Source organism: Anguilla rostrata, chromosome 15 (assembly GCF_018555375.3).
Source record: "Anguilla rostrata isolate EN2019 chromosome 15, ASM1855537v3, whole genome shotgun sequence".
Taxonomy (NCBI): Eukaryota; Metazoa; Chordata; class Actinopteri; order Anguilliformes; family Anguillidae; genus Anguilla; species Anguilla rostrata.
The window spans coordinates 22,152,165-22,164,900 of record NC_057947.1 but is presented as its reverse complement, the minus strand read 5'-3'; the positions used below and the strand labels follow the sequence as shown (position 1 = coordinate 22,164,900).

The window sequence follows — 12,736 nt, the reverse complement described above, 5'->3', positions numbered from 1 at the left end:
CAGCTTAAGTTCTGCTGGGTGGTCAGAAACCAGCTGTGCAACTGCAGATTTCTTGAGCTTTTCTTTGTCAATAGCTTTCAGTTTTTCTAGAATCTTTACTTTTTTATGACATTAGTAATGTTTTCATTTCTGATAATGCAAGGCAGGTAGTGTTTTCTGGTAAGCAGCTGCTAAAATGGGTTATCATTATGCTGTCTTTCGGGAAGCGATTGTGAAATTAAATTAATCCTGATGAGAAACAGCTTGCAGCTTTTTAAAGTGTTTATTTAATTATTCAAACAAAAAGAGACTATTAAAAGTAAAGCTAGAGAATAAATAAGTAAATTAATAATTGCATTTCCATTTTGGCTTCATGTTCAATTTTGCAAACTGTTCATACAAATAAAATCAAATTTATTTCTGAAAGAGCTTGGTTTCAGAAAGCTACAGAAAGAGAAGCCCAGTGATTTGTCCATTGTGTTCAACTTGTAAAGCATGATCCCTTTCCATGCAGGCAAACACAACTGTTCTGGCACTGACATTAAAATCTACTGTTAATTAATGATCACAGATTAATAACCTCTCTGGCCACAGGGAATCCAGGACCTGAAGTATTTCGCATCGATAGGCAAAGGGGAGCTTGAGTAGAGGGCGGCGCTATTTGTCCTTATAACTGTCCTTGGGGCGGGGAGCAGAGCGCAGCACTTTTTTTTTCTTCCTCCCGCTCATCCCACACACAAACAATGATAACCTCTGCTACCTTCTGTAAGCTTGCAGCTATCAGCACAAAGGTTATGTCAATGTTGACATTTTCAATGTGCCTCGCACCAACGAGTTATCAGCTAATCCGCCTTGAAGGAGTATCTTTAGCCAGGGGAGCGTGGCGGGCTCTGCCCAGCCCACCTCGCTCCAGCGAGGGATACCGCAGGCCCTGTGCTACTGGAAAAGAACTATGATCCATACAGTGGCTTCAGTTTTACTCAAGCTTTGTAGCTGTTCTCCTGCAGCTTATTAGTAGATTTTAGAAACATGATATGTATTGCCTCAATGTTTTTGAACTCACAAATATTTATTTTTTTATTTTTATTTTATTTAACCTTGATTTAACCAGGTTAGTCTCATTGAGATTAGAAATCTCTTTTTCAAGAGAGACCTGGCCAAGAAAGCAGCAGTCGATTACAGACACAACAAAATTTCAACATTTAACATACTATAAAAGCAGACAAACAGCAATGTTCAAAGTTTCACAATCTGGTTAACATGAGTAATCTGTAGTGCAACTAAGGGTCAAAACAATTACAAGTTTCACTTTCCTCCATAACCTTAAGCCTTTTTTAAAAAAATCATTTAATGATAAAAGCTCCTGTAAATTAAGTTCTTTCTGGAGCTCATTCCACGCAGAAGGAGCTGATAACTGGAATGTCTTTTTGCCAGCCTCAGTACAAACCTTTGGCACAGACAATAAAACACTGTTTTGTGAGCGAAGTCGGTATTTTCCATTAGTCTGCTGGACAATGTACATGCAAAGGTAAGATAGACCTTTGATTTACATATATTATTTAAAAAATATATCTATTTCCCCTTTATGATTCATTTTTTCCCCTCATTAAAATCCACTGAAGACTTTGTGCAACAGTTCCCTGCTTTAATCTTTTCAAAATGGGCAGCCAATGCCAGCAAAATCCAGCAGCCAACCTGTTCCTGATCCATAATGGTAGGCCTTGCTGATCTCAGACAGGGCTTTTCAATGACCACACTACTTTCAATTTAAGAAGGAATTCTACAGATTCTACCATCCAAACTTATAACAACAGTAGTTATAAGTTTCTGAAAGCTGTCTTGCCTCCTTGATGGTTGCTGTGGTGGAAACTCACTGCATAAGAATGACAGATCAAACAAAACAACTTCCCAAAGAGGTACATTCCACAAGAAAAGGAAGAAGAAGAAAGTATGCACTCAGTAGAGAGCAGACCTCCACCAAGGCATAAAATTCTCCCCTCGCATAAATGTGCACAGTAAATGTTTTCGCAATCCAGTCATCACTTGTCAAGATATATTTGGCCTGATGGTGGCACTAGAGGAAAATTCATGGGGTCATCAAAATCAATTCATTTCTTCCTCTTGAGAACATGAATGTGCACAGCATATTTCACAGCAATCCAGCCATTACTTTTCACGATATGTCAATCAGAAAATTGAAGTTTGGCCGGACATCGGCACTAGAGGAAGGGTCATGGGGTCACCAAAATCAATAGACCTCTTCCTCTTGGGAACGTGAATGTGCACAGCAAATTTCAGGGCAATCCAGTCATTTTTTCTGGATATTTCCAGATATTACATTCACAATTTAAAAGAGTGGCAGATGGCGGCACTAGAGGACAGGTCATGGGGTCACCAAAATAAGTTTGCTCCTCTTGTGAACATGATTGTGCCCAGCAAATTTCAAAGAACTCCAGCCGAGTGGATAATGATAATAATAATAATAATAACAATAAAACAACAACAAGAATACCACTACCAACCACAGATAAGGAGGAGGAGTCCAATGATTATTCATGTTACAGTGTGCACCTTGTAAGTGTATCTGATAATAGAATCAGTCTGTGAGTAAAAGCAAAGAGCTGCTTGAACATAAGCTACTGGCCCAGACACATTTTGAGCACTTGGGTGAAAGCATTTTAAAACTGCATTTAAAAAAGGCACCGGCTACGTTGGCCAGCTGAAAGAAAGCAGATTACAACACTGGGCTAGAAACAAAATGGTTTTCCAAAATCCCTTTAGGCCTTTTTTTGTGTGGATTGGATCGATAAGCTTAAACTATTAAGTGATTAAATTGTGATTAAAATGAGTATTGTCTGTTATCTAATACATTTCACCCCAGTTACATTATGGAAGATTTTTTTTGCATTCAAGTCATGCAAGGTGGAGATTAGAGAAATGCACTTTGGGTAAGCGCACTGTAGCACTTGCAGTAAGCAATATGTATCAATATTAAAGACCACAGATGCAACACAAAGAGATGTGACCTGAAATGTGGTACTCCTACATAGAGATTTCTGAATATAATGGCTCAGAAGCATGATGTGATCAGAAGCAATAATGGCATCATCACACATTAATTGTTTTGGTCCTATTTTATATAACCATAATAAAAGTGTAATAATACGGTAACTACACCGGCATGTACAATACGTCATACAGACACTGCTGTATAGTATTTACAATCACAACACATTCTAACATGTTCGACTTCTGTTGTGTAGAAGTCCATACTGCAATTGCAAAGATTTCATGGCACGGCAGGGAGTCACCAAGTGGGAAAACAGGTTTTAACACGTTTTAATGTCCATGTACATAGAAGTTCCCTGCACACAATGATTGACCATGTCCCTGTTCTGTTTGAAACATGAAGGTTGTTCCATAGTGATGAAAAAAATGTACAGAAATTTTTGGTACATTTAATGGCAGAGTGAACAACTGAACAGGTGTGAGATCTGATCAATACCTACTGCTCTGTGAAGTCTACTTGGTGTGCCGCACTCGGTCCTTTCCTACCCCAAATTCTGGCGAAAACTGAAATTTCATCACAAGCAGAGTTGGCATATTTGAGGCTATGGCACCACTTGTATAAGTCAGAGTTGTAAGCCTCACAAACAAGAGCACGGCTCTGCAGTCGGAGCCTGCAAAACAAGCCTCTCTTAAGGCCTAGGGCCAGAAGCCAGTGCCGCGCTGTCAGTCCTTAAGGGCAGCAGCACGGAAATGTAGGAATTCATTACTGAGCCTGAAAGAGGAGAAGGGAAAAACTCAAGAAGGCTCATGCACATGAGCACCGAGCCAGATTCTACTCAGCATGATGCTTTGATGACTCTGGAATCTGTAGTGTTTTTAGCTTGCTGTACATGCTCTGTGCTCTGCCTTTTCATGATCAAGATGAATGTGATGTTTCTGCAGCTTGAAGTATTGGGAAAGAGACGCAGAGCTACCTTGTGTGTGTGTGTGTGTGTGTGTGTGTGTGTGTGGGTGTGTGTGTCGGTGTGTGTGTGTGTCTGCGTTGGCATAGAGCTTTGAATGAGGCATCACTTTATAAGACCTATTACAGTCTATATATAAGTACATATCATTCTACCAATTGTACACTCTGTTCCAAATCATTTGGTAGCTTTGCTCCCATTCATTAAAATAATTATTTTAAAATAAGTAATGTAAAAGGGAAAATGTACAACGGAAAGCTACGTATTTACCCGGATGCTAGGTAGCTTCATTATGGACAATTAATGAATGCTGTTCTGTACACACTCAATCAATATTTATACAGGCTGAAGAAACCATAGTTGGTAACTGAAACTACAAAATCATTGATGTTTAAAACATGAAAATCGCTCACAGATACATATTTATATTGCTTCATTCTCAAAAATCTATTAACACTCCAAAGACTCTTCAGTGTATGGCATCTGGTGAGGGTGCAACAAGGTCAAGGAGGTCAAGAATTTTAATATAAACAAACTTTTGCATTGTTTGGTTTTCTGTCCTGTCAAATGTCTTCTGACCTTTTTTGTATGTTTATACAGGTATTACTGGTAAAATAATTTCAGTAGAGTTTAAGTAAACTTTTCTGTTGAGAGCCAGGGCTGCCAAGTCTGCCATTTTAAGGGATCTTGGAAATTTAGCACTGATGTGTGGAATACAAAAACACCCTGCCATTTTGTTTGTTTCTTGGCCTTAATCCAAATATTAGAATTCAACAAAAGCACACACTTTGAGATAATCAATGTGGAGTCACTACTGTTCAGTCCTTTCCTGTGAACAACCATTCATTTCCATTCTTTGAACAACCATTTTCTTTTTATATTTTGTGAAATTCATCAATAGTTGGAAGGGTACACATACAAATCTGGCTTCAAAATAAAACCCGCCAAGCATAAACATTATGAATGAGTGATAGTATAACATTCGACAAACTGTTAATTTCGCCCAAAGCAACCTCCTGTTCAGCCTCTACAAACCAGAAATTTGGACAAAGGATATTCAAATTTAAATAGATAATGAGCTCTACCCTGTCCTTCAGGACTAATTTATTTGAAGACTCCAACCAATAAAAGAGAACTTTTAAGCAAATGTAATAAAATGTGTGTATCATTTTTTTCTTTAAAAAAAATATTTTTTAAAAATGATTCAGGATATTGACTTTTATTGTGGCAATGTAAGCTTGTGTTCCTGTCTTCTCTGGCTGATGGGTGACATCACACTGGCTTGGATTGTGAAATCACCTTGGCAACCCAGGCAGTTGAATTACATCTTTTTGGGCTGCAGCTGATTCGGGGTTGTTTGCACATGTCCTGTCATATTCTTAAAATGGAAGTATAAAAAAAACGCATAAACTGCAGCCTCTCAAAGAATGGGCGTTACTGTCCCTTTACTCATAGTGGGTGTCAGATCAGAGAAGCAAGGATCCAGGAAGACGGATGTGACCAGATGTAGGCGGCCAAAGGTCCAAACCTCCTGCATGTCATAATGTCATGCTCAAACAGAACCATCACACTTCGTAAAACAGAAGAAACGGGCCACCCAAGTTAAAAAATATTATACTTCAAGTATACTTCAAAAAATATTTAAAGTATATTTTAATACATACATACTAATCATGTACTAAAAAAATTGTGTTACATTCGTCACACTTTAAGTGTAATAAATACACTACATTTGTGCCTCTCTACAACTTTAGAGTACTGATTTTTACTTAAGTGTACTAAATTGGTTTTACAAACTTAAAGTATATTAAGAATACGAATTAAAAGGTTGATTTGTAGGTATTGGAACTACACTTCTTGTACATTTTTTATTTATCACTACTATGTTAAAAATATACTTTAAAAATCATTCAAGGTTATTTGATGAAAGTACAGAAGTGTATTTACAGTGTAGTAATATCACACACGATATTATATATTAGAAGTTCACTTGGAAAATACAAAGCAAAATACTATCTTAAGTAGAATACAAATCCATCCATCCAGAAGGTTTGGGCGGCTGGAGCATACCCCAGCATGCATCGGGTGAGAGGCAGGAATAAACCCTGGAGAGGTTGCCAATTCATTGCAGGGCAGGACACACTCTAATGGCCTACATGCTATTAGGCGACAGTGCTACTCACTGCACCATTATAACAACAAAGTTGTCTTTCATTGTCTTAAAGTTTTAAGTCTGCATTACTGACAAGTGTCCGATTTTCCAGTGAAAGGACTTCAGAGAGCATACCCGTAGATTTGGGTGAAATAGGAAGACATTTTCATATGAATTCATTGCTAGACAGGCTAGTATTCTTGTGAGACCTCACATTTGACTACACAATACTAGGTGGTCCAGCAGTGTGTCTTCCTCAAGTTGAAATAAATTCTAGCTGTCAGAGAGTCACTGAAATGCAAAGCTAGCTGTCCCATTATGAAAAGGGAAAGTGCCCTCTTTTCACGGGCGAGGTCTGTCTGTACCAGCAGCGCAAAAAGTCATTCAGCAAAATGTCTGCGCAGCTCAGTGATTAAGCTGTAAAGTGAAATGAAACGGCAGCCGTAAGTGTGTGTGGATAGAGGAGAAAATATGATAAAAACAATTAATTAAAAAATAAAAAAAAACTGATCAATGATTAAATTAAAAAACTTGCACCTTCAGATTTTCCAGACAGAGAAAAATCTGTACAGAAAGAAAAACATAAGAACATTCTCCCATTCCCTTTGAATTTGCAATATCAAAAGGGAAAAAATGAGGACCATCAAGAGTTTCCTCTCACCAATTTTGTCTCTGCCATATTATAAATCACACGAGCAGTTTTCCCATTTTCATACAGAACAAGTACTTACTCGCCCCTTGCTAGCAACACCAAACGGGAATACAGGGATATGGGTTAGACTGCTATTTAAAGCACATATACTTCTGTAAATGGATAGAGCACTATAACCATGTGAATAATTGTATGGGAAATGGGACATTGGACACTACTAACACTGAATTCATCAAGCAAGGTCCATAAGGCAGATGGGGAGAACATACCTCCAAAGATTCATTCATTTCTGTTATTTTAAGGGGACCATTTTATTGCATTGATTCATTAGATATATTACTGGCTATTGCACAGTGTTTGATTTAAAAATAGGGCACTTCTTTTTTTAAAGGGCAAATTTATAATATAATCAATTACTTATGGTACATGGTATCAACTGATACTATGGTCAAATAGATACATTTGCAACATAATAATATCACATAAATCCATGTTCCATATTGAGAAAAAGCCCCACACCCAGCCATTCTCAAAAAAGAAAAAGAAAAAAAAAGACACCCATGGTTTCCCTGGAGATTTAGAACCAGATAGAACAGGCTGACGAATCGAATCCTAGGCTTCTGATGAGTACTGCGGCTCCCTGCCCTTTGGGTTACCCATCGCAGCCAGTGAAACATGGTTTGTGCAAGCAGTGTGCTTCACAATTAAAAAAGAAAAAAAAAGGGGAAGAGGTAATGATCTTGATGAGGGCATTAGTCCCTATCGTTCTGAGTCCTAGCACACTGACAAGGAACAGCAAGAGCATGAAAGGCTGCAGCTTAGCACAGCCGCTGCAGCTGGTGCTGACGCCGAACCACGGACAGGGATGACAACTTAGTGTCTCAAGACGCTTCAAAGGGTAGTACTATGATACTGTCAGTCCCGCAGATTAATTGTGTAATAAAGAAGCTAATGGTCTAACCATTACATCCAGTACAGGAGTACTTCAGGAAACCGTAATTAAATGAGTTGTAATATTAATCACACATAATCAGTCCCTCATCTTGCCACATTTTGTAGGACTAATCAAAATATTTTTTTAACGAAAAAGCACACCAAATGTTATACTCTCATAGGATTAAGGTACTTTGAGGATAAAAGGAAGGTCACCTGCCTTTAAAACATGAAATACTGCATCCGGTGACTTTAAATGGGCACCTGGGGGAGGAGGTGTATAACACATAGACTGAGAACACATCACCAAAATTACAACTGTGCGCTTTCCCTCAGCCCTGAATTTTTTATTGAACCAACTTGGGCACCTCCATTGTGCACTTCATTCCCTGCCGGTATGTCTCCATGGAGAACAATTCCAGTAAATTGGTGTGGAAGATCCACAAAATCTACCGCTCTCCACCTGACCCAGAGGACAAATCCAACGCAGCATCTGCTGTCTTCGGCTGTGCCGTTCGGCAGAAAGCAGTGCTCTTCCCCAGCCGTGTCTGAGGCTAGCGATACCGTCACGCAGCAGAGCGACCCGCACACCGCACGCTTTCTGAGGTGAAAATAAATAATGAAATAAACGGTCCGATTCTGACGATGCCTAGATACATTTTTTCTCAGGAGAGTTTCGTCTTGCTGCGATTTCATTTAGAGATTTTGGAAACGATAAAACATTACCATTTCCCCTACAATTGGCTCCTCTCAGCACGCGGCCATTGTTCCAGGGCGATCTTCGAAATCTCTCCTAAGCGGAAGTTTCCAGAGCAACACACTGCTGGATGCGTATTTGGTAGGAGTGTGTTACAGGCTTCGCTTAGAGGGGGACTTCCTCTAATGAACTTCCTGTAGTTTGCTGTAGGCTGCCTTTTCAAAATGACACTTTTGTTCCTAGTGCTGTGCTTTTTAAGTGCTAGACTTTTGCTGTCACTGGAGGGGGAAGTAAAAGGTAAAATGACGAAAAGAAAGATGAAAGAAGCACTGTAGACCTCAGGCTTCTAAAATGGTCAAGAATCCCCTAAATTGGGGGGTCCTGAAATGATCAGAAATGTGGCTATACATTTGCACACTGTCAAAACTGAAGGCAAACGCAGAAGTGCGACTAAATCTGCCTTTAGGCATTTAAAATTCTTCATTGTTCTGTAATTTTCTCACATTTGAAAGTGGACTCGAATAGAAAAAGGACACAGTTTGTACTGTATGCTTTCACTCATTACTGCTACCAAAAACCGTGGTTGTCAAACACTGGCACACTGACACCTATTAGTCTCGGCCTCGACCCAGGAAGGCTGTGGGTTTTGGTCCCCTGCCAAGTAGTACCAACTGTTTCAAAATGGCTCCTTAGTTTAACACTCACATTTTGAAAAGTGAAAAGTGGCAGGGAATTGGCTATGTTAAGTGGAGATGTTGTTTGTCACAAATAATTATTTTTTCAAGCAAATCATAAAAGAAGTAAATTCCATTCTTTTTCTTAAATGCTTGATTTAGTGCATCAGCCCACAATGTGATGAAGGGATTAATTTAATATAACAAGTTAGCCTGGTTAAGAGGTACCGGTGTATTTTTGTGTTCTGAGTCCCCAACTGTGGTCACACTAAAAGCAAGGGCATTGCAATGACGATTGTGAGGTCAGGAGTTCCCACCAGGAACTGTTGGACTCCTCAGTTCGTCTTTTGAAGAATAATACACAATATATATGAGCAACTATTACATTTGTGGGATACGACCTTCGTAACATTGGGAAAACTGCTCTGTCAAAGAGTGGGCTGTGGGTGTACCAGGGAAGCTGCGTGCTCAGGCCTCCCCTTTAAAATAAGAGAAATACCAACCATTCATGCTGTAGGTGAACACACAAATTACCTGACAGCTGCATGTAGACAACCCCCCCCCCCCCCACACACACACACACACAAACAGAAACACAGAGACGTACAGATGTAGGTAGAAGTCTGGTAAAATCATCATGTGACAGATGCTTGGGGCCATCCTGAGAAACTGGCAACTTGGCAACTGCAATACAGAAGCAAGATAGCAAGAGGTGTATCATTTAAGATGACAAAAAAAGAAAAAAAAGAAATGGTGCTTGAGAGGGGACGAGGCGAAGCCTGCGTCAGAAAAATGTTATGACCTGGCAGTCTAGAACAGCACGCTCCACTCAAGGACAAATCCTGTCCCAGTTAATTAAAACGAGGACAGAAAACTAATTACAGGCCCGCAAACAGGCAGTGCTGATGGCGGCAGGAATAACATCATGATAACACGATAAAACAATCCACTGGCCCCTCAAACGCAATATTTTCAACACATAGACTTTTAAGCAAAGCACTAAAAGTGAACACAAATAATGTATTGATTATTCATACCATAACGTGCATGTTTAGTTCATTGGTTTTGAAGGGATAATTCATAGACATAAAAGCTGGTTTAGGTGGATAGATCTAAAATGCCAAAGAAAGGGTATCTCAATGTGATCATCTCAATAGTACATCAACTGTAATAAAGCATGAACTACACTAATTTCTCAGGCCTCAGGTATATATCATATATGCACATGACATTTGCACACTGTGGCCTTAACTATGAGGAACATATTTAAAAGGAGCCAACTGGCCTGAGATTTCTTTATATATACTTAACTTTACAATGCATACTTTACAATTAAAACAATGTGTAAAGAGAATGCATATTCTAAATATGTAAAACTATAGTATACATCCCATTTCACACACGCACGCACACACACACACATATATATATATAGTAGTATTGCATTAAGTTGCAAAACAAAAATATACACCTACATATTGTTGTATGCACTCATATTAGAAAGATTCTGTATATTTTTACGTGTACTTAGAGAAGTATAACTTAACACATTTTAGACTGAGCTACTAATATTTTAAATGGATTTTGGATATTGATGTGTAAATAAATCACAGTATAACTCTGATTGCATCAATCATGCATCCCCATTTTTGTACAGTTCAATTAAGCTCTCAATTAATTTGACTTTACTGCTGTTAATTGAAGTCCTTTGAGTCAGCTCCATTGAGTAGGCTATAATCAACGGGTCGAGAGTTTACCTGCGACAGTGCTGACACTGTAAATCCCGGATGACAGCCAATTAAATTTGACTGAAATAATAATAATAATAATAATAATAATAATAATAATAATAATAATACCATTCTTGAGTCGTTGTTTGCTTTTTCTTATATGTCACGTTAAATTTTCCGCTGCAGAGATCTCTGCCATTCTGCGTTTCACCAACTAACCTTTTCGGAGCTGTCCTAATGGCCACACTCAATGAGCACGCAGATGAGAGTCAATGGCTCTCGGTCAGCACCTCATTATAGGCGCTGTGGCGTTGGAAGCGACAATACAAAGAAACAACTCCCCGTATCTATTTCACAGGAGATATGCCACTGTAAGTGGAGAGAGGAGAACAGGCACATTTTCTGACTATGGGCATTTGACAGGTAGATTTGCCAGTGAATAATGAGAAGCGCAGCCTCTTCAAACCCTTTGGGAACGAAGACGCGCTGGACTGTCCGCATCCTAACCGTGCTCACTGACCCGACAATTACCGCCCGGGAGACCGTAAATACTGCGTCAAACGCAGACTCACCAGCTTATCTAAAAAACCGCCCGAGCCTGGGCGACAGAACAGATGCTAACCCTGTAGCGAGCGATTTCAAGGAGATTTTCAGTGTTTGGCCATGCTCCCAGCCCAGAGCGCTCGTCTAAGAGGCCACGTGAACTAACCAGAATGAATTAAACCGAGATAAGTGCCATAGCCGTTGCTGCCCCACCACCTCATCCATTAGAGAAAAGGGAGGACAGAAGACAAGTTTCAGATTCAAGTCTGAATTATAGTTACTGCTTTGGTGTTTATCACGGAGACGGATACTTAATGTCTTATGTCAGTGACACCTCCCAAATGAAATAACTCTACAGTACTCGGTTCTAAACTACATAATTGGATTTACATTGTGTATACTAATCGTTCGAAGCTTGCATCATAAATATGAAACTTGATTAAGTGTTTCTTGAAGTTGAATAAATGTGTTATGGTGGTTATGGCGAATGAAGGCCCCCAGCGGAAATAGGACAAAAATTAAACATATGAAACGACACCAACAGGTCTAGGCTACGTAAAAAAAAAATAATAATAATAAACACGCGCACGTTTCAATGGAAAAAAAAAAAATGGGTGTATCAAATGGATCAACAGTGTAAACAAGCATTTAAGGGGCATTGGCAAAACGTGGAATATATTTTCAGCTAAATACGTCCCACGAGGTTTGGGCTACTTAAGCCAGTTTGTTATTTTAGTTTATTTTAATTCCGGTACAGCATTGATGGTTGTGGAGAACACCGTTCGCCTTATTTAAAAGGTTTTGATGCCACCTAGGAAATAATAAAATACTATTCCATAAATTAGGCTACCTCGAGCTGACGTCCATTGTCGCTTTAGCACAACACGAACAAATCTTCCTAATTGTCAACATTTATCCGTGTGTGTCTGTGGGACGGAGGGGACCGGGTGTGGTGGGAGTGGGGGTGGGGGGGGGGGGGGGGGGGGGTTAAGAGTAGGGAACACTGACCCCTATTGATACTGTCACAAAGCGAAACACATTTAACATGAGGACAATTGCATTATTCTGCGTTTCGCACACCATGTTTTTTTTTTCATTTATTACGAAAATGTTCATAGAGACATAGGCTAAGGAATTCGATTCGATATGTCACGAGTTGTATGAGCACTACTGCCCGAAAGTCAATTTCAGTAGCAGGATATTCCGAAGTTCATCCATGCTCATTCTAAGGATGCAACGACGTTTCACCCTCCACTTACTGGTTGAAGGACGGCCTTTAAGCCCAAAAAACACGCCTCCGTTATGCATCCAAACTCAACACACAGAAATGCAAACATATCTACAAACTTTCATTCCTGTTTGCTGGCTATTAAGAATGCAGAATGACAAGCACCGTTCAGAAAGA

General features: G+C 39.4%; 1 protein-coding gene across 3 annotated transcripts in view; it reads right to left on the bottom strand.

Moving 5' to 3' along the window:
* LOC135240717 (contactin-associated protein-like 5) overlaps positions 1-12,736 on the bottom strand; it is a 149,855-nt gene that overhangs the window by 91,038 nt on the left and 46,081 nt on the right. The window lies entirely within an intron of this gene.